Source organism: Pteronotus mesoamericanus, unplaced genomic scaffold, assembly GCF_021234165.1.
Source record: "Pteronotus mesoamericanus isolate MK-2021 breed Mesoamerican mustached bat unplaced genomic scaffold, CSHL_Meso_final contig_164, whole genome shotgun sequence".
NCBI lineage: Eukaryota > Metazoa > Chordata > Mammalia > Chiroptera > Mormoopidae > Pteronotus > Pteronotus mesoamericanus.
In genome coordinates this window covers 12851933-12877659 of record NW_026555065.1, presented here as the reverse complement: position 1 = coordinate 12877659, position 25727 = coordinate 12851933, and the positions used below count along the sequence as shown (strand labels likewise).

General features: G+C 34.5%; 1 protein-coding gene across 2 annotated transcripts in view; it reads left to right on the top strand.

Moving 5' to 3' along the window:
• The window catches only part of UNC13C (unc-13 homolog C), a 502857-nt gene that overhangs the window by 214577 nt on the left and 262553 nt on the right, over positions 1 to 25727 (top strand). The window lies entirely within an intron of this gene.

Below are 25727 nucleotides of genomic sequence, written 5' to 3'. Positions count from 1 at the left end.
AATCACTTTTCTGTGAAGGATTCTTTTCTTTCTATGACATTTTCTTGGGGAGGCATAAAATGATATCCAAATATCATTTGATAGAAATGAAAATCCCTAATTGTGAATTTAAGAGCTTTCCTTTTCTTTTTTTCCTTCTCTCTTTCTAATGGATTAAACATGGATCTCATTCACATGCTAATAAGCAAACCCAACACATACAGCTTGTATGGGGATGTTGGCAATAGCATGTAAGAGATATAGCTTCTCATGTGTATGGGCTGATAAAGGGAGTGTTAAAAACTAGGTTTGGGAAATCAGTTGGGACCAAATAACAAAGGATACCATAGAATGAGTTAAGAGATCTGGACAGTTTCTCCCTTCAGACTGATGGAATAAAAAATTTTAATATTTCTATTTTTTCTTCATTCTTTTTATTGAAGTCATTGGAGTGACATTAGTTAATAAAATTATATAGGTTTCAGGTGTAAAATTCTATAATCCATCATCTGTATGTTGTATTTTTTGTGGTCACCACCCCAGGTCATTTATTCCTCCATACCCTCTTCTAACTTCCCTCACCTTCCCTTCCCTCTGATAATCACCATGTTCTTATCTGTGTCTACAAGGGTTTTTTTTTCTTAATTACTTAACCTTTTTCACCCAGCCCTCCTCCTTTCTGACAGCTCTCAGTCTATTCTCTATTAGTCTGTTTCTATCTTGTTTGTTAGTTTATTTTGTTCATTAGGTTCCACATATGAGTGTAATCATATGGCACTTGTGTTTCTCTGACTGGCTTATTTCACTTAGCATAATATTTATTTGTTAACAGAAGACAAGAATATAATCAATAGTCATGAATTTAAATGCCTAAGGCAGTCAAGTATGTGAATAATACAGGATAATGACAACAAAGAAGAGGGACAGAGACTGTGGCAAGCCTGACACCAAGTGACTGATAGAAAAGGGACAGCTTCCATTACCGTGCAATCATGTAGAGGCAATGGTAAGAGCTTCCAGTTTCTCAGGAGAAGCTGGAAATTTGAAAGTTTAAAAACAGTTTTATTAATTGAAAAATCATAAAGTCTACATATTTAAAGTGTACAATTTAAAATTTTGTCATATGTATATCTTCATGAATTCATCACCACAGACAAGATAATGAATATACCCATCACCCCAGAAGGTTTCTTCATGCCCCATTGGAGCTACACTTTCTAACTCCCCCCACCCCAAGGTAATCACTGATTTTCTTTATGATGCTATAGAGTGTTTTTCTTTCTCTAGAATTTTATACAAATAGATACTTCAGTATGCACTCTTATTTGTGTGGTTCCACTCAGCAATTATTTTGAGATCCATCCATGTTGTAGGGATTAGCAACAGCTTTTTAATGCTAGGAAGCATTTCATTGTATCAAAATGATGCAGTGAATGCATCTACCTTTTGATGGGTATTTGGTTTGTTTCTAATTTTTAGCTATTAAAAATAAAGTGGTTAGAAACACTTGTGCATACTTATTTGTAGGAACATGTACATACATATCTCTTGAATAAATACCTAGAGTAGAATTGCTGGGAATTGTTTAGTTTTTAAGACACTTTGCCAAGTGGTTGCACCATTGTACATTTCCACCACCCCTGTATGGGAATTCTAGGTCATATACTTCCTTCCAACACTTGATAAGACCAGTCTTTTTAAATTTTAGCCTTTCTAATATGTGTGTAATAGTATCTTATAATGATTTGATCTTGCATTTCTCTAATGACAATGACTTTAAGTGTCTGTTCATGTGCTTATGTGCTATCCTTTATCTTTTTTTAGTCGTCTGTTCAAATATTGTACCCATTTTTTTTCATTTTTTCAAAATTGCAAAGTTTGTAGTATAAGTTTTATAATTTTCTACTTTACATCTATGATACATTTTGATGTAATTTCTGAATCTAGTATGTTACATACTCAACTTTATTATTTTGCATATAGGTATTGGAAAGTACTGTCTTTTCTACACTAAATTGCTTGTGTACTGTTAATGAAATTCAGCTCTGTATATATGCATGGCTCTATTTCTGAATTACCTATTGTCTTCCATTGATTAATTTATCCATCTGTGAGCCAATACCACATGGTCTCGATTACTGCAGCCTCACTTTATAAGCCTCAAAATGAGGTTATTTTAGCTGTATCAGAACCTTTGGATTATATCCATTCGAGTTTTATAATCTGTTTATTACTTTTCACACACATACACAAACAACATGATACAATGTTTATTGCCTTATTGGCCTGGCTAAGATTTCCAGTATAATGATAAATGAACATGATAAGAGCAGACGTCCTGGCCTTGTTCCCAACCATAGATGAAAAGCATCCTTGATTAACTATGATATTAGCTGTAGATTTATTATAGATGCCATTTATCCAGCGAGAGAGCTGTCTTCTACCCTCAGTACACGAAGAGTTTTGATCAGAAACAGATATTGCATTTTGTCTAATGCTTTTACTCTATCTATTGAAAAGATCATATGATTCTGAATGTGGTTTTTAAGAATTTACTTTGAAGATATTGCTTCATTGTCTTTGTGTTTGAATTGTTATCTTGTTTTCTTTTTTCTTTTATTTCTGGAATTATTTTTTATCCTTTTTTAAAAATTTCTTTTTTTTTTAAATTTTTCAAATACATTTGTCTCCCTTTCCCTGCCACCACTTTCCCCCTTCCCACCCTGGCTTCATCCATGTGTCCTTCACACCTGTTCCTCGAGAAATCCATTATCCTCACTTGTGCTCCCCATACCTGTTTTTATTTTTTCCCTCTACCTATGCTTTTAAAAATAAATTTATTGGGGTGACATTGATTAATAGACTTATATAAGTTTAAAGTGTATAATTTTTTGGTACATCATCTGTATATTTCATTGTGTGCCCTCTACCCAAAGTAAAATTTTTTCCATCACCATATATTTGACCCTTTACTATCCCCTGTTTAATACTTTGTTTTCTTTATTCACTTGCACAACTTGATTACAATGTGCCATGGTGTAGTTTTCTTTATGTTTTTGGTGCTTACTTTTTTTGTTGAGCTACTTGAAACGATAGGTTTACAGTTTTTTTCAAATTTGGAGAACTTTTGACCATTATTTCTTTAAATATTCTTTCTGCTCCTACCTTTTGGAGATTCCACATGTGTATCTATATTAAGCCTCTTGAGGTTGTCCCGCAGCCCACTGATGCTCTGGCTTTCTCTAACTCCCCCTTTCCCTTCCTCTCTTTTTCCATGTACTTCACTTTGGATTATTTTTATTGCAATGTGTTTAAATTAAATAGCTTTTTATTTTTTATTTTGTAATGTCTGACCTATTAATTCAAGCCACTATGTTTTTTATCTTATATATCTTAATTTCTATCTCAGAAAGTTCAAATTGTATCTTAGCATCTTTCATGTCTCCACTTAACATTTTTTTTAAATTAAGACTATTTGTTTTATGAGAAAGTTCATATAAAAACTGATGGGAAGGTGCAGTGATTTCCAATATACCTCCTACCCCAACATGTGCATAGTCTTCCTATTACCAACATTCCCCACCAGAGTATATTTGCTACAATTGATGCAGTTATATTGACAGATCGTTATCATCCAAAGTCCATAGTTTGCATTACAGTTCACTCTTGGTGTTGTACATTCTATGGATTTGGACAAATGTATAATGACATGTATTCATTGTTATGCTGTCATACAGGGTATTTTAATTGCCTTAAAAATCATCTGTGCTTCATGTGTTGACTGCTTTTCCCTCCCAACAACATGGCAATCACTGATTGTTTTAATGTCCCCATAATTTTACCTTTTCTAGAATGTCATATACAGTTGACCCTTGAATGGCCTGGAGATTAGGGGCACTGGAGATTAGGGGAACCTGTACAATTGAAAACCTGACTATAATTATTGACACTATAGTCAGCCCTTTGCCTCGGCAGATTCAAGCAACATACAGTATTTTTTCGATCCACAGTTGGGAATCTGCAGTTGGGAAACCATAGTTAAGAATGAAAAAATACTGATTTTGATCCATGGTCAGTTCAATCAGCAGATGTGAAATGCCCTGATAAGAAGGATCAATTGTGTTTATTGAAAAAAATTTCTTTATGATTGAACCCTTGCACTTCTAACCCATGCTGTTCAAAGGTCAACTGCAGTTAAACTCATACAGTATGTAGCCTTTTCAGATTGGTTTCTTTTACTCAGTAATATACATTTAAGATCCTTCCATGTCTTTTCATAGCCTGATAGCTCATTTCTTTTTAGCACTAAATAATATCCCATTGTGTAGACTATATGTCCATTCTTCTATGGAAGGGTATCTTGGATGCTTCCAAGTTGTGGTGATTATGAGTAAAGATACTATAAGCATCCATATCCAGGTTTTTTTGTGGACCTGTTTTTAACTCCTTTGTGTAAATGCCAAGAAATATAATTGCTAGATCATATGGTAAGAGTATGTTTAGTTTTATAGAAACTACCAAATTGTCTTTCAAAGTGGCTGTACCTTTTGCTTTCTTACCAGCAAAATATGTTGCTTCATATCCTCTCTAGTATTAAGTGTTGACAGTGTTCTGGATTTTGCCCATTTTAATAACTGTAATGGTAACTTGTTATTTTAATTTGCATTTTCCTGGTAACATATGATGTGGAGCATCTCTCCATAATCTTATTTACTATTTGTATATCTCCTTTGGTGAGGTGTCTTTCAAGGTTTTTGGCCCATTTTCAATCAGGTTGTTTGTTTTTATGGCTGAGCTTTTGGATTTCTCTTAATATTTTGGATAAGAGTCCTTTATCTTACCTGGCTTCTTAAAATGTTTACTTCCCATCTGTGGCTTATTTTCTCATTCCCTTGACATTGTCTTTCTCTACGTAATTCTTTAAACACATGCACAACTTTTAGTTACTGTTTTGTTGCCCTTGACTACCAGTTCTAATGTATGTATCCATTCTTGGTCAGTTTTGATTGGTTGATTTTTCTTGTCATGAATGTGTCATATTTTTATGCTACTTCACATGCCTGGTTATTTTATATTAGATGACAGACATTGCAAATATTAGCTTGTTGGTTACTGGATATTTTTGGCATTCTGTACATATTCTTGAGCTTCATTCTGGAACTACATGGAAATAGTTTGGTTCTTTGATATTTGTTTTGAACTTTATTAAGTGGGAATGAAATATTGCTTAACAAAATGCTCATTACTTAAGCACCAATATTTAGAAGAACCAATACTCTTCTTAGTCTATTCACTCATTAATGATGCATTTTCTAGTCTGCCCAGTAGAAACAAGCACTGCTTCTGGCCTGAGGGAGTGCTAAGCGCTGTTACATGCAATTCCTTTCAGTGGCTTTAAACCTGTTCTTGGCTTGTTTCTTCACATACAAACTTATCATTACTCAGATGACTGTTCAAGAGGAACCCTCTGCAAATTGTTGGAGTTTTTCTTCTCTTCAGCTCTCTTCTCTTTAGTAGTATCCCCTGTGACCTCTAGCTGCCTTTGTCTTCTCAGATTTTCTGCTCTGCCTTTGTAACACAGAGAGTCCAGTGGATTCCAGCTGGGTTCCCTATCCTTACACAGTGCCCTAGAAACTCTCTCAAGGCAGTAAACTGAAGTAATGAATAGTAAGGCTCACCTTATTAGTTTTTGTCTCCTTGTTTTCACTGCCCCTCATTGACAGATCTTCAGTATAACGAAAACCATTGTTCAATATCTTCTGTTCACATTTTGATTTTTTTATATGGAAGAAGTCTCTAGTTCCTAGTTTGCATTTGGGGCAGTTTACTTATTAATAAATTCTGAGATTTAGCTCTTCTAATATGAAAAATTAAGATAATAATCCATAGCTCAAAAGATCATTATATTTTTTGAGATAATGTCAATAGATCTCATGGTACTTTTTAAGCATTAAACATGTTGTATCATTATCATTATTTGCATTAATATACAATCCCATCTTTTGTGCTGAGATTCAGTACTTTAAAGCAAGCCTGGAAGTAATACTTTCATGTCAAAAAGTTCCAACCTGAATACTGAGGCTGAGAAAAGACCAGTGGATAAGTTGCTATAAAAAGAAAGTACTGCTGAAATAAGATTTAGAGAACTGAGCATGGGCAAAGGATCTGAGAGAGATTGTTTAATCCAACTCCTTCATTTTATTGATGAGAAAATCAAAACTCAGGCAAGTTATAGAACAGCCAAGACTTCAAAGTAGTTGCCTGTTGTGAAGCCCCAAATAAGATACAAGTAGAAATAAAAAGTGTATTTTTTCCCATATCCAAACTCTTTCCTTGGAAAAAGTGCTTTTGACCTAAACAAGGCAGGCAATCACAAAGCTGGTAATGAAAATGCAAATGAAGTAATTTTTCAATTTTTTGGTTTAAAAGCTTAATTGTCCCCCATTAATTGCACTTTCATGCCCTCAAGAGATTAATGCTAAGTAATTTCCATTTTAATTTTACCTCACTCACCATGGGTTAAAAAAAAAGCTTGAAATTTTAATCTTCTAAAGACTCTGGACGGTAGTGATTCTAAAATGGGGCACTCTGGAGAGTGTTTGCAGAGAATGGAGGCTTGACCAATTAAGCCTTTGCAGAAATACGGGTTAGGAGGGGTGGTAAACACATGTAATTTGAAAAATATCACTAGGATTAACTAGGATAATGTATATGAAAGTGCTTAGTATTACAAAAATCTAAGGTGCTTGTAATCTTGCTCTTTGATTCTAGTAAGTTGTGTATTTGATCATTTCATAATTAATTATGTTTGATTTTATTTTCCTATGCTATAATTCATGAAATGTTTTATGATTATCATAAATCACTCATTCCCTCAGGAGGAAAGGGAAGAAATTTCTCCCAGTCGGTTCCAGAGAAAAAAATGGCAGTGTAGTCTGCTCATTTTAATAAGAAATTTTGTGTTAGGAGAGTTACAATTTATGTATATATTGATTGATACCATGTTTTGTGGGGAGTTTAGTCAATTCTTGGTGCTTTAATTTTGCAAATTTCTGAAATAAAAACAAAAGTTCACAATGACTCCCTCCTACAGGGGATATAGGTCATAATGGCAATAGCAGGCATGTGTTGCTTACTTTTTAAATTGGTATTAAGCATTGAAGTAAAGAATTATTTTTAAAACAGGAAGTCTTGTTAACACAGTGCGTATGATAGAAGTACAAACATACCCTTATTCACAGTGGTATTTAATCGGCAGTGCAGTTGTGCTAATATATCCTACCTATATAATTGACTGGACAACCAACTCCACTTGCTTAGTGGGGGTAGCAGTTAAATTCCACATTTTCTGATTGTCCCTTATGTGCAAAGCACTGTACTAGGTCCATGGAAAGTACTGACTTGAAGAGTACCTTCATATAATTCCAAACAGCTATCTGGCGTAGGAGTTTATAAACCTGAGTTTCAGACTCTTCAGGGTCTATCATGATTCTTGACTCCAGGAAACCGCTTAATTTACTGGAATCTCATTTTTACAGTGGGCAATTTGCAAAAATATATATATATTTATATTTATATTTATATTTATATATATTTATATTTATATATTCAGTTTATATTTCTGTATATTTATATATATACACTCCATTTTGACTTGATGGTATTATTAAGAGACAGTGTACATGAAAGCATTTTTAACACATAAGCACCAGAAACTTATAATGCTGTTATTTGTGGAGTCGTAATTGCCTTGGCCCTTTGAAGCATATGACAGCCAGGTTCAGTTCACAGCTACCCAGATGCAGTAGCACCTAGAACACCCCAGGCCCATGGCTCTGCACCATGCCATGTGCCACATAGCCCAAGGCTGAGTATAAATTAAGCATAAACTAAGCTTAATAGCAGATAGCTTATTTAAATACTACAATTAAATTAAAGTATCTTCACAGCACAGCTGTTCAATATTTTTAAATGACAGCCTAAATATAATCAAGGATATGATTTATTGCCTATATCGCTAGCACAGGCTTCTCCTGGGCTATGTGGGAAAAGAATATTTCCTTGGTTGTCTGAGCTAGCTTACAACGATGGTATCAGCATTAGGGAGTCATTTGTCAAGAAGTTCCCACAACTGTCTAAAGCAACATAGAATTTAGTCACACTATTGGGTTATAAGTTTTTAACTAATCATCATCTACCTTGTAAATATGCCTGGTAATAGGGGGATATCATGACCAATGCTACCTTTCACTTAAGTCAGCTGGACTGAGTCATTACCGAGCCATATAGTAGTGCCATGTAGCATTTACTTCATTACTGCTTCATGCCAGAATCTAATGCTTGTAATAAGGAGAGAAAAGTGATGTGAAAAGAGATGTGGACTGAATTCAATGAAGTATGAACTTGAGGTTACCAAAGAGAATTGATTCACAGTTAACAAACCATAAAATTTCAGATGATAACAAATCCTTGGAGACAGCACTGTAACAGTCTATAGCCCAAGACATAGGGGACACGTACTTCACTTAGTTTTAAACTGAGGATCGAATAGAATTTTTAAAAAATCCCCAAAATATTTAGGGAGCATTTTGATCACAACAGCAAACTCTTGGGGCAATGGGGACTATTCTGTAAGAATCCCTCTTGCTGGGAAGAAAGAGAAGCCCCCACATTTAAATTGGTCCAGGAAAAGGAATTAGGATGCAACAAATTTTATTTTGTTGACACAGAAAGTCCTTGTAGTAATCCAGGAATATCCCAAAAACAAGAACTCTGTAGGGCAGGAATTATTATGCACTTTTATTCATTTCTTTATTTTTCTTTGACTCTTCATCTGTTCCTATTTTTCTCTGTCTCTGCCTTTCCATTATATATTTTTTTCTCTCTCCCTCTATCTCTGTCTCTATCTCTCTTATCCATCACTCTGCCCTCATTCTTCCCTCTTCCTTATCTCCTCCCTCCCCCTTCTCTCCCTTCTTCCCTTTTCCCTCGGAACTCTGGTCTGATTCCTAATCACTAATGAATAGCTCACTATACATCAGCTTCCATGTGGTTTATAATAGACTTGGCCCTGTAGCCTTGGGCCTCCCAACTCTAATAACTCACAGGTTGCTGCCAGGAAACATCTTTGCATTTTTACACAAATAGTCTAAGTCAGTCTAAAACAAACAATACAAGTTATGTGTTATTGGTCAGACTGTGATCAGAACATCTTAAACCACTGTGCTTTGTATAAGGAGGGGAGAATAGGGCAGTCCTATCTCAGGTGACTCATTTGGATCTGTGGATAGAAGCAATTTCCCTGAGTGGAACATACCTAGCAAGGGTGCTATAACCATCGTGATCCATCAAGCATTTTCAAGACCCAAACACTACAAAGCTGATCAACTTCTATTTGGTTCATTCCCTTAGCTTCTGGATGTAACTCCTTTGTGGACAGCCATTTTGAAGGTAGAAAAAGGAGAATGATACAGTAGTACTATTTCTAGCTAAACTTAAAGTTTGCAGATCTCTACTGACTCAAAACTATAACCTGTAAAATCTGATTCCTTAGTAATTTTTTTCCTAATACCAGCTCCACCAGTCTTTAGAAAAATAATTCATTCAATAAATATTTATGTATGAGCACTCTGCTAAGTGCTATAGACACTGAGGTAGATATGAAAAAACTGATTCCCCTTACAGAGCTTTCATTTTCATTGGAGTGGAGATGGTGTTGAGGCTAATATCTTTCCCTAGGGAGAGTCCATCCTAGGCCATCAGAAGAGAATGAGCAGTTCTGCTTAGTGCTGCCTTCTTCACTGGACTTGATGACTTACCTCTAAATAAACGGTGTTTAAAGCATGATAATATTAGAAGGCTGAGCAAAAGAAGTTCTAGGTAGGTAAGCACCTTGTTGAAGAAGTGTTAATGTTTAGAAAGAAACATCTAAAACCCAAATCATTGCAAGTATCATCACAATTATAGACACTGATATTTGTATAGCTATTTACTACCGTATCTCCACTTCTGTCACACGTATTACACTTCACAACTTACAAAGCATTGATGTGGCTGCTGCCGTTTCTGTTGCCATTTTATAAATGAGAAAGTTAAGGTGCAGGGAAGTCAACAAATTGTTGCTAAAAAATTCATCCGACAAGTAAAATAAGGTATCCTTATCTTTGGTTACCATGCTAAATGTTCGTTCCACACTATCTCGTTCCCTCACCAGTGCCTGTCTTTTAAAACGATCACCCTAAGAAAGCCATGGAAAAGTCAATGCAAAAACGCATTGGAGAATGGAAGCTATGTTTTAAAAAAAGAAATTGAATTTGTAGAAATAGAAAAAAATGTATAATGTAAAAAAGTACACTGGATAGGAATGATAGGTTAGACATTGGATAATAAAAAACATGGAACTTTTTTAGTTCCATAATAAAACATGTGTCATTTATTAGTCTGTTACAAAACAGAAACATTATTCTGTTACAAAACCAAAACAGACTCATAGACACAGAGAATAGACTGATGGTTGCCAGAGGGGAGTTGAGTTGGGGGACTGGGTGAAAAAGTTGAAGGGATTGAGAAGTACAGACTGGTAGTTACAAAATAGTCACAGGGATGTAAATGACAGCATAGAAAATAATAGTCAAAAATATTGAAATAACTATGTATTATACCAGGTAGGTACTGGAACTATCACTGTAAAGTATATCATCGTCTAACCACTATGCTGTACATGTGAAACTAATACAAAGTAATATTAAATGTAAACTGTTATTGGAAAAAATAAAGTTGGAACTTAAAGTCAAAAAAAAGAAAAAAGTGCATACAGTATAATACCATTTATATAAAATTATAGTAAATGCAAAGTGCAAACTAACATAGTAATTCATCAGATCACTGGTTGCCTGGGAAGTGAGAATGGGAAAGGACAGAAGGAGGTGATTACAAGAAGCCCAAGACAACTTTTGGAACTGACAAGTAGGTTAATTATATTGATTGTGGTGGTTACATGGGTAATAAAATAAGACCTATCAAAGTATGCATTTTAAATACATGCAGTCAAGTGGATGTCAATTATACCTCGATAAACTATTAAATAAACCTTTGTTTAAAAATTAATTTTATCCCTCTGATAACAGAGTCAGTACTCCATTATTTTCATTCTACAAATTCAAGATGATATAGAATTGCTGCTTTTAGGATTATGATGACAATGACAGCCACAGCAATGATGATGTCAGCGACCCCCATCACCGCTGCCTCTTGCGTTCTGACAGTTGGCAGTTTACAATTTTCTTCTACATACCTAGCATCATTTAAATCCCAGAAGAAAGTCAGTGTCATAGGCACTTGTATCATCACATTTTAAGCTGAGAAAAGTGAGTCTCAGACTTTTCTGAAATTACTGGCAGTAGAGCCACAGCCTCTGCTGTTTTCTTTTCCCCGGTACTTGACTCTTTCACTCGAGGTTTCTGAAGGGACTTATTCGCACATAATAATGTAAATTTATTATAGCTTCCTTACTAATTTCTACATAGGAAGTCATTACTCAAAATTAAAAGAATGTGCTATCTTAGGCATACCCACCTGCATTTACCATTCATTAGTTATACAACATTTTAAAGGATTTTTAATATAATCCCTAATGATTTTGAGCTTTTTGAGGGTAGAATCTCCTAAAATAATGTCGGATACAAAGTAAGCCCAAAAATCTCATTAATGATTATTTTCCGATGATAATTTCTTACCAATATAACTCTTTTATGAACATTCTGTTATTTTTTTTATTTTGCACTATGATTGTATTACCCTCATTTCTGCTTTCTCATTGTTCTTTTAATTGTACATGAAAAAGAATTTTTTTATTCCCCAAGAAATTTGAAAGGTATCTCTTCCTTCTCTGTATGCTACTTGAGCATTATTGTGTGAACTTAGATATTTAATTTTTTATTAGCTTCTCCAGTATGTTTTTCCTGTCTAATGAAATCTTGTCTTTAGTCTTCATGATATGTTTGTTATTTTCTTTCAGTTATGTTTCTACCTAATAAACTTGAATGCTGCTTTTGATTAGAATTGTACTTGAAGGGATAATAAACGGAACAACATGTATTTTGGCTTAGTTATAAAGCACTGAAATAAGCAATAGGAAGTAACCACCTGAGCTATTACTCTGACAAGGTCTGGTCATCCTCACGAAACTAAAGATAAAGATGAGAAAACACAGGATGGAAAACTACCACTAACTCTGGGAGAAACTTAGCATATCTTTTTACCTCAAGATGATGTCAAGGTTTCTTTCTGACATCAAAGGTTTATTAGTTTATGAAATTTTATTGTTGACAGATAATTAAGTACGTATAGATGTTGGGAAAATTCCATCAAAAAAGGAGACACCATATTTTTAATACTGCTAAATAAGGACCATGTTGAAAATATTTTAAAGCATACTTAATTAAATATTTAGTTTTAAGTCAATGGTTATTTCAAACTTTCTTTGTTCCAAGGAGGAATTAAAATCACTAACCCAGTTTTATTTTTCAGTTGTATATTCAGCCACAAGGTTTGGAATGCAAATAAAAGTTTCAAACCCAAACTATTTTATAATCCAGGAGTAAAGTTGTGGAGAAAATGGTAAATTGGGGGGAAATTAAGTTGCTGATACATGCACTGGCCTGCCAGGAGATCTCAGAGGCTGGGGACTACTTTAGAGTGGGGCATCTTTTCAGCACAGGTGGAAGCCAATTGACAAAGTCAGTCTCCTTAGAAGACTTTCTGTTTATTTAAAGGGAATCAGTGCCGCATGTAAGGTAAGAGTACATCTTATGTGAATGCTATGTACTCAGCTGGCTGACTTACCATATATGGCCAGCTGGCTCTGACCTAAGAGCTTTAACTGTTTTGCCTAGCTTTTACTGTGCCTTTTCTTTTTTATGTTGACATTTTACTCTTTAAAAGTTATTTCCTCTTCTAGTAACACCTTCTGTGAAAATAAAATCTTTCCTTTTCATCATCTGGAAGACAGTATTTTTTGCTCTTCTTAAAACTTATCAGTGGTGATAGCTGACCAAATTGCTTTGTAAAGATTGCTTTACTTTTATTACACAAACTTTTGGAAGTTTGAAAACAATATAGCCAGCAGATGTTTGGCTATAGTTTTTCATTTAAATTTTTGGGTAAATGTTTATAATTATATAGATTCAACTTTAGTTTTCCAGACACTTGAATTTGCATTTTAATCATAAACTGTGACTAAATGTCAAAATAGCACAGGTGTTATCAAGTGTTTGGTTGTGTTTATACTACAGCTTGGTATATTTTTCTTTCTGGATTCCATCTCTTTACATTTTCATAACACTCAGCAGAAGAGTCCAGAGAGGACTAAAATATAACCAATGTTACTATATATGAATTCTTAAGCACAGGTTTTCCATTCCAGATAATTGGTTGAAGCTTGATTTAAGTGGAAAAGTTCATTGGAATGTAGAGTTTCCTAACATTTCTTCTGTTCTTTAGCAATTCTTCGGTGATTACTGCAGTTTTCCATAACCGTGTGCTGTGTTGCTGATATTTAGAATGTTAGATAAATAGTATTTGCCTTTATGATTGCTGCTTCTGATTTAAGTGTGTTCAGATAAAGTCTGGTCAGGCAGCTGATGTGACTGGCACTTAATACTGACATTTCCATCCTTGCTTTACAGTTTTTTGAGAGAGTAGCAGCTCATTGTTCTTGGGAAAATAGTAGCTCTTTTCTATCAAAGAGTGAAGGGGAGAATCTGAGAGAAAGGCAAGCTAGGTGTCTATAGAAATGAATACTGACAATTCCGTTTTCCTGCCATGGATGAATTCTGGCTATTTAATTTAATTCTTTTTCTCTGTCAAGAAATAAGTATAGGTTCTTTAAAGGTTTCTTTGATATGCAGGAAGGGTGGAAAGGGTACTTTTCACACACTTTTTCTATTTTTCAAGTGGACTGATATGGTAAAGGTGAAAGCATTGCACAAATATCGTGTATGCATTTCATTTAATATATAATAGATATGCTCCCTAAAAGTCAATAGAATATGAAAAGGTAAGTTTCAACTTCCTAATTAGCAAACACTGAGAAATGATAATGCTCAGTATTAATGAGAGTATAGAGAAATAGGTACAAGAGCAAATATGTATATGTTTCCTGCAGGATATTTTAGTAATATGTATGTGTGTATGTATGTCTATCTGTATACAGATGTATATGCAATCAGTATACATTCTTTCCAACCTAGAAAATCCACTTTTAATAATTAGTTAAAATATTTTCACAAGTTCATAAAGATATACATATAGAGAAAACAATGTATCAAATTTTTAAAGGTAAACACTAATACTAAAAATTTTTTCTATTAAAATATTGACATAACGTTCAGTGAGTCAAGATATGCACTGACTACCAATATAATGGTATGAATTGTGCTTATTGCAGATGGAAATCAGTATGGGGATGGTCCATCTTTCTAAAAAACACTCTATATTATGTTAAAAGTCTTTAAAGCATTCATATACTTATACAGTAACTATATAAGTATAAAATAGTAATAAAATGGTTCACATTTACAAAGCACTATTATTTCTCAAAGCATTTTTATGCCCATCACTTTTTTTGTAAATCAACCATTGTGTTAAGAAGTGCTGAAATGTTTATCATTCTTTGTCAGTTTCCTTTCCTGAAATAAGGAAATTGAATGATGTACTCTAGAAAAATTCTTTTAGCATTAAAAAGTTTTATCTACCTAGATGCAAATTCTAAGATTTTTCAGGGAAGACAAAGAAATACTGGAAGGAATATAAGAGGGAACCAAAGAAATAACTTTAGCTAACTGTATAGTTTTATGTATCTCTCTATGGCATTTTCTACATGAATTTGGCACAGACCCATATATTCGACATTTGCCTATTTGCTCTCCTATTTATTCCCTGAGGTTTCTTTGCTGTGTTCTGTAGCTCAGGAACCTGAACTCTGAATGATACTTTCTCCATACCTCCTTGCCCACTAGGTTTAGACATGAGGAAGCACTGCAGTAAAATGAAAAACTAGAAGATGGGAGAATCCAGAGTATTTCTTCCCTTCACTCTCTGACTCGGACAGCACCCAAAACAATGTTTGGGTTTCCTCCATGATTTAAGCTCCCATTGAACGAGACCCCCTCTGTGGTCCCAGTTCTCTTTTGTCTTTTCCCATTTAGTCTTGGCACCCTTGTCAATGAATTTTTGTATTGTACAATTTTGGTGGGAATGCAAATAGGTAGAGAGCCACTCTGGGGAACAGTATAGGGATTCCTCAAAAAAATAAAAATAATATTACAGTATGATCCAGCAGTCCTACTTCTGAGTGTTTATCCAAAAATAGTGGAAATCACAATCTTAAAAAGATATTAGGACTCCCATGTTTATTACAGCATTATTAACATCCAAGCTGTGTGAACTACCTAAATGTCCATTGACAGATGAATGAATCAAAAAATTTGGTATGAACAATGGAATATTATTCATCCACACAAAGAAGAAAATTCTGCAATATGTAACAACATGGTGAACCTTAAAGACTGTGCTAAGTGAAATAAGCCCGTCACAGAAATAAAAATTCTGCATAATTCTACTTCTTTGAAGTATCTAACATAGTCAAATTCATAGAATCAAAGACTGGAATGGTAATGATAGTTTCCAGGGGTTGAGGAGAGGGGGAAATAAGGAGTTACTAATCAACAGGCAAAATGTTTCAATTTAGCAAGAGAAATAAGTTCTGGAAATCTGTTGCACAACATTGTACCTACAATCAACAACACTACTGAATCTTAAAAATTTATAGAGCTACAGTACTCAAAACAGCATGGTACTGTCATAAAGATAGACATATAGACCAGTGGAACAGAATAAGGAGCCCCCAAACACTGTAACTCTGTAATAGCAGAGTAAGATTTTATTGTATCAGCATAAATCAGTAATTTAATCAATTTCCTGTGTTTTGATAATTAGCAACTAAAAATTTTTGCTACTATATGTATTTGCAGAAATTTGTTTTTTGCTATTAAAGGCAAAATACATTTGTATGTTTGGATGATATAATTATCTATTTTGATTAGTCAGAAGTAATTAAAAACCTACTGGGGCTCTGACTGGTATGACTCAGTGGGTTGGGCATTCTCCCACAAACTTGCCTCATGGATTCCTGGTCAGGGCACATACATGAGTTGAGGGCCAGGTCGCCAATTGGGGACATACAAGAGGCAACCAATCAAGATGCTTCTCTCACACATTGATGTTTCCCTCTCTCCCTCCCTTCCCCTCTCTCTAAAAATAAATAAATAAAATCTTTAAAAAACAAACAAACAAACCCTACTGGGTGTTTAGCACTATTGTAAGAGTGTGTGTGCCTAAAATCATTTATAATCACATTATTGATACAGTGGTACCTCAGTACTCTTCGGCTTCAGAACTCAGTACTCATCACATTTTGATGAGGAAAAAATGTTTCGGCACTCGGTGCTCGCTCACCACTCGATGCACCCCACAAGGGAAAATGCTTCATCAACCATCACTTGTTCACCACTCATTGAAATAAATTAATGACGAGTACTGAGGTACAAATCTATTCTAATGTAATAGATTGAGCATAGAGGCTCAGTGTGGTTATGTATCTTGCCTGAAGTCATATTGCTAGTAAGTGGCTCAAATGGAATTTTAGTAAAAGGCAAAAGATTTATTCATTTTGAAGAGAAACCAGAGTACATCAAATGGAATTTAATCAAGCTTGTTATATTACTCCATCATGCCTAATGAACATTGACCTTGAAAGTAAAATGAAAAAAGGTATGGCATACCATGAATCATAGACTTTGGAATATTAGAGCTAAAATAGGACAACCACAAAATGACAACAATGTTAACACTGTTCAAGGCCCTTTGCAGTTATGTTATTTTTTGCTTTAGAGATCATGGACATATTGCTCTTTATTCTGCGGGCAAGTAACTTAGGACAAAAAAATGCATCACCACTTAAAGAACAGTCAAATATGCATATTTGTAGTAGTTAACAAGAAAAAAGAGTATGATTGTTCTTACCTGAGGTATGTCTCTTATTTATTCTATAAACAGTTCCTGAGTATCTACTTGTGACAGGTACTAGGGATTGGAGAGAAAAAACTCTCAGGCAAGTTTCACATAGAGGTGATATTTAAGGGTCTTGAAAGACAGATTGGGAAAATACATGGGTGCCCTAAGAAACACAATGAACAAAGGGTCTGAGCATGAAAAATACATGGTTACACAAAAAAATGAGTAGAAACTATCCCTATTACATATACATACACATTCTCCTTTTTTTTTTTTTTTTGAGAGCGAGCAATTTGATCTTCCTGTTTTCATTTTCTTTTAATAATTGAAATATATTTGGCATATAACACTGTGGAAATTTAAGGTGTACAACAAGTGGCTTGGATATAGTTGTATATTTCAATATGATTGGCCTTGTAGATATAGACACAATTGGCACTGTGTTACATAATCATCATTTATTTTTGTGGTGACTGTAATTAAGATCTGTCTCCTTGTAAGTTTGATCATTAAACTAGTGTTGTCTACATACACTATACTGTGCATTGCATCTCCAGGGCTTATTTATCTGCATGTTCCAAGTTTGTACCCCTTAATAGCATCTGTTCTATCACCCCCCGACTCCTCCGTCCCTGTAAGTATCATTCTACTCTTTGTTTTTATGAGTTTGGACTTTTAGATTCCACATATGGGTGATATCACAGATCTTCCTGTTTTCTGAGCTCTCTTTTCCTCAGTTTTTCTTCTTTCATAGCAAAATGAACACTAAAGTATTTTTGTAAACAAACATATTTCTTACCTTCATTTCTTAAATATTGGTAATATTGGTTTTAATATTTAATAACTTTAAAACAGCTGGTAAAATAAGTTTATTTTTCAACATTAATATCTGGGGAGAAAAATATTTGGTATAAAAATAGAATATAAAACTTCCAGGTGTTCTGATCTAATTGTGGAGCTAGAAGGTGGGGCAGGGAAGTGGATGTATATACGTATTATAAGGTCACACTTACCCTTTGGTTCTATGATCTATTACAGTACAAGGATTTGCCTTAGCAAACCCTAAGTGCCCGTGAATAAATTCCTCTTCACCGCCTTTTTTCCCCCCAAAGGTACTCCTAACAATAGAATCACTTTTTGTTCTTAATGTAATCATCTTTTATATCATTGATTTGTAGAATGGACATACAATGTCCAAATTCCACAAAGAAAAACCACAAGAAAACTTAAACAGAAGTAAAATGTTGGATACTGTTTTGTTTCTTTTCTTAATCCTAACTCCCATAATTAAATTGTTCTTGATAAATGCAGGTGGGAAAAGCTGCTCTGCATGGTAACTGGGTTTTGAACTCAGTGTTTGTCCATCTCCTGTAATAGAATTCAAAGATATTAGGGTTGGGAAACTTGATTTAATAACAAATCAGATACAACTATTGCAATGGAAGTGGGTTACCTAATTTATAATAAATCACTAAGAGGAAATGTGAATGTTGAGTATCTAACAATATTTCCATTTGGTGGGTCAGAGTTTAAGGAATTAAGCTGTAACTAGATAATTAAATTACTATTTGAAAGACTGCTGCTGCTCTGCCTCAGGATGGCTCTTGCCAGTTTCTGGCTGATGATTTTCTTAATCGGTGCCCTGCAATTCAGTCTGAGATAAAATGAGATAATTTACAATTAGTAGATATTTTTAGAATATAGTTTTATTTATTGTAATAGAAAAAATATTTTAAAAAATCAAAGTTTTTACTAAGTGCGTGGCCTATATTTTGATATATACCCTTACAGCTTATTTCATTGTGTATGTGTATGTATGTGTATATATTGAATAGCTCTCTTACTAATTTGCCTAATAACAAAACCTGGTCCAACATCATTTAAAGTATTACAGAATTTTATTTGCTATAATTAAAATGTGTAGCTAGAATTTTACACATTCTTAAAGAAAATAATTTTAAATGGCAACATCATTTACTTTTGGCTTTTTTCTGACATAGTTTCCACATGAGATATAGTTTAGTTACTCCATTATTAGATCTAGCTCAAGTATAGGTACAGTTTTTCTTACTGAATAACTATTTGCTTATATACTACTTTAGTAATGATTTCCCTTTGGGGGATGATTACTTGAGCAAAAGCTTGTTGTTTCCATTGAAATCATGACTCCATAACTTATGTTATAACTGGAAATGTGTACCTTTCAATCCCCTTTACATATTTCTCCCACCACCCACTCTGGTAAACACCAACCTGTTTCCAGCATCTATGAGCTTGGTTTTCTGGTTTCTTTTCTATTTTGTTTTCAGATTTCACATATAAATATCACATGGTATTTACTTATATCACTTAGCATAACGCCCTTGGGATCCACCCATGTTGTCACAAATAGGAAGATTTCATTCTTTTTATGGCTGACTAATATACATTCTTTTTTATGGCTGAGATATATTTATTTATTTATTTATTTATTTATTTATTTACACCCTCCTTATCCATTGATCAATTGATGGACACTTAGATTGTTGTCATATCTTATTGTAAAGAATGCTGCAGTGAACTTGGGGTGCATATATCTTTTCAAGTTAGTGTTTTTGTTTTCATTAGGTAAGTATCCAGAAGTGGAATTCTGGATCATATCGTATTTCTGTTTTTATTTTCTTGAGGTATTTTTATACTGTATTCCATAGTAGCTCAGCCAATTAATATTCCTACCAACAGTGCAAGAATTTTCCCTTTCCTCTCCATACTCACCAATATTTGTTATTTTTTGTCTTTTTTTTAATAATAGCCATTCTAACAGATGTGGGGTGACATCTTTTTGTGGTTTTGATTTGCATTTCCCTGATGATTAGTCATGTTCTTCATTTTTATGTACCTTCTGGCCATCTGTATGTCTCCTTTGGGCAATGTCTATTCACATCTTCTGCCCATTTTTATTCAGATTTGTCTTTTTGTTGAGTTGGGTAATTTTTAAATGTATTTTGTGTATTAGATCCTCATCAGAAATATGACTTACAAATATTTTCTCCTGTTCAGTATGTTGCCTTTTCATTTTGTTGACTTTTATCTTTCATTTTGTGACTGTGGTATATCACATTGAATGAGTGTGAAGGTCAAACTATATTTGCATCCCTGGAACAACTTGCACTTGATCATGATTTTTATACTTCCAATGTATTGTTGAATTCTAGATGCTAAGATTTTCTTAAGGATTTTACATCTATTTTTCATTGCCAAGTAATTTTTTTTATGGCATCTTTGTCTGGTTTTGGTATCAAGGTAATGCTGGCCTCATAAGATAAGTTTGCAAGCATTCCTTCTTCTATTTTTTGTAAGAGTTTGAGAAAGATTGGAATTAATTTTTTCCCCATTGAATCTTTTTTCAATTGTTTTTAAAAATTTTATATTGTATTTTATTCCATTGCCATTTATCTCCCTTGTACACCATATCCCTCACAATCCCCACACTGTTTTCCATGTCCATGAGTCCTTTTATCTTTTTGCCCATCCCTCTGCCCCCTAACCTCTCCTATAGCTGTCAGCCTGCTCTCTATCTATGGGTCTGTCCCCGTTTTCCTTGTTTGTTCAGTTTGTTTATTATATTCCACATAAAGTGAAATCATATAATATTTGTCTTTCTCTGACTGGCTTATTTCACTTAACATAATGATCTCCAGGTCCATCCATGCTGTCACAAAGGGTAAAATTTTTTTTTTATAGCCAAGTAATATCCCATTCTAGAAATATCGTGTAGTTGTTTTATCCACTCATTTAGTGATGGACACAGGCTGCTTCCATATCTTGGTGATTATAAATAATGCTGCAAAGAACAAGGGGGTGCTTATGTTCTTTGAATTAGTGTTTTGGATTTCTTTGAATATATTCCCAGAAGTGGGATAACTGGATCAAAAGGCTGTCCCATTTTTAATTTTTTGAGACATCTCTATACTGCTTTCCACAATGACTGCAGGTATTAATTCTTAATTGAAGGTTTAGAAGAATTCACTGGTAAAGCTGTCTGGTCCTGGATGTTTTTGTCCATTAGAAGTTTTTCTGATACTGATTCAATCTCCTTTCTAGTAATCAGTGTATTCAGATTTTCTATTTATTATTCAGTCTTGGTAAATTGTATATTGTAGGAATTTATCCATTTCTACTATATTGACAATTTTTTTGGCATATAATTGTTCAATAGTCTCAAGTTATTATGTGCAGCCCTGTAGTATTAGTTGCAATGTCTCCTCTTTAATTTCTGATTTTATTTGCATCTTCCTTTTTTTTCATGGTGAGTCTAGCTAAAGGTTTGTCAATTTAACATATCTTTTCAAAAAAACAACTCTTAGTTTCATTGGTCTTTGCTATTGCCTTTTTGTCTCTATTTCTTTTATTTCTGCTCTGATATTTTATATTTTCTTTTTTCTACTTACATAGGACTTCATTTGTTCATCCTCTAGTTCCTTGAGGTATAAAGTTAAGATTTTGAGATATTTTTCTTTGTTTCTTGTGATAGACTTTATACATATAAACTTTCCTTTTTGAAATGTTTTTGCTGTATCTCATACAATTTGATATGTTATATTTCCATTTTGGCTTGTCTTAGGTCTTTATTTAAAATTTCCCCTTTGATTTCTTTTGACCACTGGTTTGTTCAGAAGCATGTTGTTTAATTTCCACATATTTGTGAATTTCCATTTATTTTTGTAATTGATTTCTGGTGTCATACTATTATGGTTGGAAAAGATGCTTGATATGATTTTAAGCTTTATAAACTTACTAAGATTTGTTTCATGGCTTAACATATAGTCTATATGGACAATATTTTATGTGCAAATGAGAAGAACATATATTCTATTTCTTTTGGATAGAATGTTCCATACGTATCTATGTGCATCTCAACTACTATATTTCCTATTGATTTTCTGTCTAGATAATCTACTTACATAAGTAGGGAATTAAAGTCTCCTACTACAATTTTTTAAAATTAATTAATTTATGTTGTTCAAATACATTTTTCTCTGCCTTCTCCCCACCACTTTCCCTTGCCTCCTTCCCCCCTCCCTCCCTCAGCCCTTCCCCTTTGGTTTTGTCCATGAGTCCTTGCTATATGTTCCTTGACTTGCCCTTTCCCTTCTTTTTCCCCCCCGCCCCTCTCCCCTCCTTCCCTCTTGTCTCTGTTGGTTTCTTTTCCTTTCAGTGTTGCCGGTCTTATTTTCCTTGCATCTTTGTATTGTTGGTTAGGTTCCGCCTATAGGTGAGATCATATGGTATTTGTCTTTTGCCCACTGGCTTATTTCGCTTAGCATTATGCTCTCCAGTTCCATCCATGCTGTCGTGAAGTTTAGTAGTTCTTTCTGCTGCGTAGTATTCCATTGTGTTAATGTACCGTAATTTTTTGATCCAATCATCTACTGATGGGCATTTAGGTTGTTTCCAACACTTGGCTATTGTAAATTGTGCTGCTATGAACATTGGGGTGCATAGGTTCTTTTGAATTGGCATTTTGGGATTCTTAGGGTTTAGTCCAAGCAGGGGAATCACTGGATCAAAAGGCAGTTCCTTCTTTAGTTTTCTGAGGAAATTCCAAACTGTTTTCCACAATGGCTGCACCAGTCTGTGTTCTCACCAGCAGTGTACTAGTGTTCCCTTTTCTCCACAGCCTCGCCAGCACCTGTTGTTTGTTTATGATGGCCATTCTGAACGGTGTGAGGTGGTACCTCATGGTGGTTTTGATCTGCATTTCTCTGATGGCTAGTGATGCCAAGGATCCTTTCAAATGTCTCTGGGCCCTCTGTGTCTCTTCCTTGGAAAAGCATCTGCCCAGGTCCTTTGCCCATTTTTTGATTATCATTTGTCATCTTGGAGTGGAGTCGAGTAAATTCTTTATATATCTTGGAGATCAAACCTCTGTCTGATGTATCATTAGCAAACATATTTTCCCATATGGTTGGCTCCCTTTTCATTTTGCTGATGTTTTCTTTTGCCGTGCAGAAGCTTCTTATTTTGATGAGGTCCCACTTGTTTATTCTTTCCTTTATGTCCCTTGCTTTAGGAGACATATCAGTGAAAAAATTGCTGTGTGGGATATCTGAGAGTTTCCTGCCAATGTTCTCCTCTAGGACTTTTATGGTGTTGTGACTTCTATTTAAGTCTTTTATCCATCTTGAGTTTATTTTTGTGTATGGTGTCAGCTGATGATCCAATTTCAATTTTTTTGCATGTAGCCGTCCAGCTCTCCCAACACCATTTGTTGAAGAGGCTGTTATTGCTCCATTTTATGCTTCTGCCCCCTTTGTCAAATATTAGATGCCCATAAAGACCTGGGCTTATTTCTGGACTTTCTATTCTGTTCCACTGGTCTATGGGCATGTTCTTGTGCCAGTACCAGATTGTTTTGAGTATAGTGGCTTTGTAGTATAATTTGATGTCCGGGATTGTGATCCCTCCTTTGTTTTTCTTTCTCAAAATTGCTGCACCAATTTGGGGTCGTTTATGGTTCCATATAAATTTTTGAAATGTCTGTTCTATTTCTGTGAAATACGTCATTGGTATCTTAATAGGGATTGCATTGAATCTTTAAATTGCTTTGGGTTGTATAGACATTTTGATGATATTAATTCTTCCAATCCATGAGCATGGTATATGCTTCCATTTATTTGTGTCTTCCTTAATTTCTTTCTTCAATGTTGTATAGTTTTCTGCATACAGGCCTTTTACCTCCTTGGTGAAATTTATTCCTAGGTACTTTATTTTTCTTGTTGCTATATCGAATGGTATTTTTTTTCTGATTTCTTCTTCTCTTTCATTGCTGGTGTACAAAAAGGCCTTTGATTTCTCAATATTGACTTTGTATCCCGCTGTTTTGCCCAATTCACTTATTAGGTTGAGGAGTTTTTTGGTAGAGTCTACAGGGTTTTCTATGTACACTATCATGTCATCTGCAAATATTGATAGCTTTACATCCTCCTTTCCTATTTATATGCTGTTTATTTCTTTTTCTTGTCTGACCGCTGTGGCTAGGACTTCCAATATGATGTTGAAAAGAAGCGGTGAAAGCGGACATCCTTGTCATGTTCCCAATCTTAGTGGGAAAGCTTTCAGTTTTTGCCCTTTGAGTATGATATTGGCTGTAGGTTTTTCATATATGGCCTTTATTACATTGAGGAATGCCCCATTTATTCCCATTTTTCTGATTGTTTTGATCATAACTGGGTGCTGTACTTTATCAAATGCTTTTTCTGTGTCTATCGAGATGATCATGTGGTTTTTGTCTTGTCTTTTATTTATGTGATGTATTGCGTTTATTGACTTGCCTATATTGAACCATCCCTGCATCCCTGGGATGAATCCCACTTGATCACGGTGGATAATCTTTTTAATGTATTGCCAGATGCTGTTTGCCAACATTTTGTTGAGGATTTTAGCATCTATGTTCAGCAGCAAAATTGGCCTGTAGTTTTCTTTCTCTGTAGGGTCTTTATCTGGTTTTGGGATCAGGGTGATGCTGGCCTCATAGAAAGAGTCTGGGAGTCTTCCCTCCTCTTGGATTTTTTGGAATAGTCTGAGAAGGACAGGGGTTAACTCTTCCTTAAGTGTTTTGTAAAATTCTCCTGTGAAACCGTCCGGCCCTGGGCTTTTGTGTGCCGGGAGTTTCTTGATTACTGCTTCAATTTCCCCAGCTGTGATCGGTCTGTTCATGCTTTCTGCTTCTTCCTCCTTCAGTGTTGGAAGATTATACTGTTCTAAAAATCTGTCCATTTCATCAAGGTTTTCAAATTTCTGGGCATATAATTGTTCATAGTAGTTTCTGACAACCCTTTGTATTTCTGTGGTATCAGTTGTTATTTCTCCTCTTTCATTTCTGATATTATTAATTTGGGTCCTCTCCCTTTTTGTCTTGATGAGTCTGCTTAAAGGCTTGTCAATTTTATTTATCTTTTCAAAGAACCAGCTTCTGGATTGGTTGATCCTTTGAATTGTTTTTTTCATCTCTATGTCATTCAGTTCTGCTCTAATCTTGACTATTTCCTTCCTTCTACTTGCTCTGGGATTTATTGGTTGTTGTTTCTCCAGTTCTTGAAGTTGTAGTGTTAGGTCTTTTATTTGAAATGTTTCTATCTTTTTTAGGTAAGCCTGTATTGCTATGAACTTCCCTCTCAGGACTGCTTTTGCTGTGTCCCATAGGTTTTGGACTGTTGTCTGTTCATTTTCATTTGTTTCCAGAAATTTTTTTATTTCTTCTCTTATCTCATTATTGACCCATTCATTGTTTGATAGTCTACTGCTCAGTCTCCATGAGTTTGCAAGTTTTTGAAGTTTCTCTTTGAGGTTGATTTCCAGTTTCAAGCCCTTGTGGTCCAAGAAAAAGTTTGGTATTATTTCGATTTTCCTGACGTTGTTGCAGTTTGCTTTGTGTCCTATCATGTGGTCTATCTTTGAAAAACTTCCATGAGCCTTTGAAAGGAATGTGTATTTTGCTTCTTTGGGATGTAAGGTTCTATATATGTCAGTTAAGTCTCTTTGATTCAGTGCATCATTCAGCTCTAAAGTATCCTTATTGATGTTTTGTTTGGAAGATCTGTCCATTTTTAACAATGGGGTGTTGAAATCCCCTAGTATCAGTGTGTTGCTGTCTATATCTTTTTTAAAGTAGTCCAAGATTTTCCTTATATACT